The following is a 6,000-nucleotide window of genomic DNA, read 5'->3' as shown; positions in this document are numbered from 1 at the left end:
ATTGTACATAAGAGTATCCGAGTAACAATTTCATTTTACATTATGTACAAAAATGTTTTTTTTGTCGTTTTCTTTTGGTTGAGTGACATAAGAGAATAACCCTCTATATAGAAAATTCAAGCCCAAAATAATCTTTTTAACAAATATAAAATGTTTTACAGCCAGCTGTCTCAGGCTTTTCCAAACAAAGTATTTTTTCTTACAGTTAACCCCCAAAAGGTGATGATTCCCAATGCAATTATCATACGTAACATTACAGGATCATTTCAGCTGACGCTCAGAGAATACCGAATCTCACAGACTAAGAACCACATCGGTCCGGTTTCAAATTAAATACCAGTTATTGAACGTCACCGACAGAGTGCCCCATACGCACAGTTTGAGATGATACATCCATGTGACGTACAGCGTTCCAACACTTGACTGAACACTTTCTGGGAATTCTATAAAGGAAATCTTGGTTCACTCAATCGCCATAATATCCACACAGGGTAAGTAGGAATTGTTTTCTTCAGATTAGGGTTCAGTGGTGCCTTGCTCAAGGACACTATGACAGGGATGGACACGTCGTCTGTTGCAGGGATTGAACCAGTGACTGACTCCCCTACATGCTTAATCACCAATCAATCACCCATTTGAATGCATGTTTAAAAATGTTCTCCAATGAACATATATCGGCAGTATATATCTGCAGTATATATCTACAGGATATATATCTACAGTATATATCTACAGAATATATATCTGCAGTATATATCTACAGGATATATATCTACAGTATATATCTACAGAATATATATCTGCAGTATATATCTACAGTATATATCTACAGTATATATCTACAGTATATATCTACAGAATATATCTACAGTATATATATCTACAGAATATATATCTGCAGTATATATCTACAGTATATATCTACAGAATATATATCACGGTTCTTCATCTGAAGGCTTCAGCTGATGAAACAACGAAAAGTCATCACAGCGGTAGTCATGGTTACATGTTCTAGAAGAGAGCTGGTAGTCATGGTTACATGTTCTAGAAGAGAGCTGGTAGTCATGGTTACATGTTCTAGAAGAGAGCTGGTAGTCATGGTTACATGTTCTAGAAGAGAGCCGGTAGTCATGGTTACCTGTTCTAGAAGAGAGCTGGTAGTCATGGTTACATGTTCTAGAAGAGAGCCGGTAGTCATGGCTACATGTTCTAGAAGAGAGCTGGTAGTCATGGTTACATGTTCTAGAAGAGAGCTGGTAGTCATGGTTACATGTTCTAGAAGAGAGCCGGTAGTCATGGTTACCTGTTCTAGAAGAGAGCTGGTAGTCATGGTTACATGTTCTAGAAGGGAGCCGGTCGTCATGGTTACATGTTCTAGAAGAGAGCCGGTAGTCATGGTTACATGTTCTAGAAGAGAGCCGGTAGTCATGGTTACATGTTCTAGAAGAGAGCCGGTAGTCATGGTTACATGTTCTAGAAGAGCTGGTAGTCATGGTTACATGTTCTAGAAGAGAGCTGGTAGTCATGGCTACATGTTCTAGAAGAGAGCCGGTAGTCATGGTGACATGTTCTAGAAGAGAGCCGGTCGTCATGGTTACATGTTCTAGAAGAGAGCCGGTCGTCATGGTTACATGTTCTAGAAGCGAGCCGGTCGTCATGGTTACATGTTCTAGAAGAGAGCCGGTCGTCATGGTTACATGTTCTAGAAGAGAGCCGGTCGTCATGGCTACATGTTCTAGAAGAGAGCCGGTCATCATGGCTACATGTTCCAGAACAGGGCTCCATGAATGCGTTCGCCATTATTTCCAGAGTCAGACAAGATAGATAGATTCAAGTTTCCTCTGTGACTTCAGTAGAATGCTAACCGGCTGCGAGCTAGCTTAGCACGAATTAATGGAAGCGGACCAGCTAGCCTTGGCCAAAAACACCCAGGCTAGTGGTCCGTATCCACTTCCATTCGTTTGTGCTAAGCTCGGCGAGCTCGCAGACGGATAGCGTTCTACTGAACGCACAGAGAGGACATTGATGTACATCTTCTTGTCGGACTCTGGAGCCATAATGTTGGCGTGTTCCTTTAACATAACGGTCATCACGGTTACAATGGGTCACAGTGGGTCAGGGGTGCGTCTGAAAACTCACACTAGAGATAGGATGCAGAGGGTTTGTAACTCAATCAAATTGATCATTGGGAGAGGAGTACACTTTATAACCCTGGTGATATGCTGCTCTCACTATCTATCTACACTTGATAACCCTGGTGATATGCTGCTCTCACTATCTATCTACACTTGATGACCCTGGTGATATGCTGCTCTCACTATCTATCTATCTATCTACACTTGATAACCCTGGTGATGTGCTGCTCTCACTATCTATCTACACTTGATAACCCTGGTGATGTGCTGCTCTCACTGTCTATCTACACTTGATAACCCTGGTGATGTGCTGCTCTCACTATCTATCTACACTTGATAACCCTGGTGATATGCTGCTCTCACTATCTATCTATCTACACTTGATAACCCTAGAACATTAGGGGCTATGTCATACATTCAGTGTGTAGTTTCATTACTATAAGTATTCATAGGCATGTTGGACTTTCTTTAGGCAAGGGGATTGGGTTTCTTCATTGAGGCGTGGAAATCCAACTACATTGACTTGTAAAATTGATTATTGCCATAAAATCTAAATCAAGTTAATGTGTTCCATCTATTTAAAACAAATACGGTGATGTGCGGTTTCAATTGCATATATAAAATTATTGCCGACGGAATCAGTCACGTCACATTTATATATACCGATTTCATTTTTTAAAAGTACTCAAATTAATTTAACCGAACCTTGTTGAAAATGTAAGATCTTCGCCTGAAGAAGAGGAATGGAGCAGAATTGTTGTTGGTTTGAATCCCTGCTGTTTAGAGTTTTCAGACACACCCATTAGTTTCTACCCCGGTCTGGCTACAGGAAGACTACAGCCGTGTTCACATACAAACATAGACATACAAAGCTGGATGGCCCTCAACTTCTTACAGCTAAATGAAAATAAAACGGAGATCATTTTGTTTGGCCCCCCCTCTTCCACCAAAACACTCTCCAACAGCCTAGGACAACTCTCCACCCACCTCAAACCCCACGTCAAGAGCCTGGGTGTAATCTTTGACCCAGAGCTCAAATTCGACCGGCAGGTAAATGCCGTAGTCAAATCATGCTTCTTTCAACTCCGCAACATCAGTAAAATTAAACCAATCCTCTCACCCGTTGACCTGGAAACGGTAGTCAATGCATTCATAACCTCACGCCTTGACTACTGCAATGCCCTCTACACCGGCATCAGTCAGACAGCCATGTCCCGCCTCAAAATGGTCCAGCACTCTGCAGCTAGGTTCCTTACCGGTACCAGAAAGAGAGAGCACATCACACCAGTCCTAGCCTCCCTACACTGGCTCCCAGTCCCATTTAGAATAGACTTTAAAATCCTCCTCCTCACCTTTAAAGCACTATCGGGTGCAGCACCCTTATACATCACCGAACTCATCACCCCCTACGCAGCACCCAGGTCACTAAGATCCTCCAACCAGGCTCGGCTGGTCCCCCCCCGCACCAGACTCAAAAAGAGAGGCGATCGCTCCTTCAAGGCCGTGGCCCCCAAGCTATGGAACCAGCTTCCCCTGGAGATCCGATCTGCCCCCTCACTGGAGACATTTAAGGCCCGTCTAAAAACCCACTTCTATTCCCTGGCCTTCAATAAACCCTGATTCTCCCACACCCTAACTCACACACTCCCATGTAATTTTATCCTGCCCCCTCCCTCTTGTATCTCTTATTATGCTCCTCTGTCCCCTGTGTGCTACTGTACTTTGTGTTCCCCTATTCGTGTGTTGTCTTACTGTCCTACTCTCTGAATGTACTGTCTTGTCCTGCTGTGCCTTTTTATATTTTTGTATTTGTGTATTTTATATTAGGACATTGATTTTAAGCTCTGATTGTACAGCACTTTGGTTGGCTCTTGGGCTTTTAAACGTGCTATATAAATAAATTACTTGACTTGACATCTACAGCAAGTCTGGCTCAAAGTTGGACTTAAAGGAACACTCCAACACTTTGGGAAGTGTTCACTTATTTGCCATGTTCTCCAGAGTCAGATGAGCAGATATCCATTTCATCTCTGTTCCATCAGTTTTGGAGTTATTGGAAGTTGTATTTCTTCACTTTTGACAGAGCTATTCTAGCTGCACCATACTGCCTCCAGTCCTTGTGCTAAGCTAGGCTAGCTGCACCATACTGCCTCCAGTCCTTGTGCTAAGCTAGGCTAGCTGCACCATACTGCCTCCAGTCCTTGTGCTAAGCTAAGCTAGCTGCTCCCTACAGCTTCCAGTCCTTGTGCTAAGCTAGGCTAGCTGCTCCCTACTGACTCCAGTCCTTGTGCTAAGCTAGGCTAGCTGCACCATACTGCCTCCAGTCCTTGTGCTAAGCTAGGCTAGCTGCACCATACTGCCTCCAGTCCTTGTGCTAAGCTAGGCTAGCTGCACCATACAGCCTCCAGTCCTTGTGCTAAGCTAGGCTAGCTGCACCATACTGCCTCCAGTCCTTGTGCTAAGCTAAGCTAGCTGCTCCCTACAGCTTCCAGTCCTTGTGCTAAGCTAGGCTAGCTGCTCCCTACTGACTCCAGTCCTTGTGCTAAGCTAAGCTAGCTGCTCCCTACAGCTTCCAGTCCTTGTGCTAAGCTAGGCTAGCTGCTCCCTACTGACTCCAGTCCTTGTGCTAAGCTAGGCTAGCTGCTCCCTACTGACTCCAGTCCTTGTGCTAAGCTAAGCTAGCTGCTCCCTACAGCTTCCAGTCCTTGTGCTAAGCTAGGCTAGCTGCTCCCTACTGACTCCAGTCCTTGTGCTAAGCTAAGCTAGCTGCTCCCTACAGCTTCCAGTCCTTGTGCTAAGCTAGGCTAGCTGCTCCCTACTGACTCCAGTCCTTGTGCTAAGCTAGGCTAGCTGCTCCCTACTAACTCCAGTCCTTGTGCTAAGCTAAGCTAGCTGCTCCCTATAGCTTCCAGTCCTTGTGCTAAGCTAGGCTAGCTGCACCCTACAGCTTCCAGTCCTTGTGCTAAGCTAGGCTAGCTGCTCCCTACTAACTCCAGTCCTTGTGCTAAGCTAGGCTAGCTGCTCCCTACTAACTCCAGTCCTTGTGCTAAGCTAGGCTAGCTGCACCCTACAGCTTCCAGTCCTTGTGCTAAGCTAAGCTAGCATGTACCTGGACACAAGAGGTGAAACCGATATCAATCATCTCGTCAGACTCTGGAGACGAGAAGATGTTGCAGTGTTCCTTTAAGTCACAAGTCTCGGGTGTATCCTCTTTACGCAGTTAGCCCCCTGGAGCTGGACGTTATGACAAAAACACCCCCCGTCTCCATGACGACAACGTGGAGGTGAATAATATACAAATTCCATTTGAAACAATCTTAGAAACAGCAGCTATGATGCTCCTGGAGAACGCTGCTGCCCCCATGACATGGACATACTGCAGGAAGTGATGTCATGACCTGGTGTACTGCAGGAAGTGATGTCATGACCTGGTGTACTGCAGGAAGTGATGTCATGACCTGGTGTACTGCAGGAAGTGATGTCATGACCTGGTGTACTGCAGGAAGTGATGCTGTCATGACCTGGTGTACTGCAGGAAGTGATGTCATGACCTGGTGTACTGCAGGAAGTGATGCTGTCATGACCTGGTGTACTGCAGGAAGTGATGTCATGATTAATGCTCTGTGTGTACAGTATGTGATTGTGTAGGTAAAGTCACATGGTCAACATTCACTGTAAGATAATAATAATAATATAATAATAAAGCACTTCTTGGCTCCACTCCTTGTGTCAGACGTTTTGCATAAGGTCTGTGTGTGTGTGTGTGTGTGTGTGTGTGTGTGTGTGTGTGTGTGTTCCATGTTATTACCATGTTGTGGTCTCCAACAGTTGACAGTTAAGAGTTAAAAAAACATTAACAATACAG

The sequence above is a fragment of the Notolepis coatsorum genome (genome assembly GCF_963971535.1).
Source record: "Notolepis coatsorum genome assembly, chromosome: 6".
Classification (NCBI taxonomy): Eukaryota; Metazoa; Chordata; class Actinopteri; order Aulopiformes; family Paralepididae; genus Notolepis; species Notolepis coatsorum.
The sequence above is the reverse complement of the archived record's forward strand: the minus strand, read 5'-3'. Positions refer to the sequence as shown.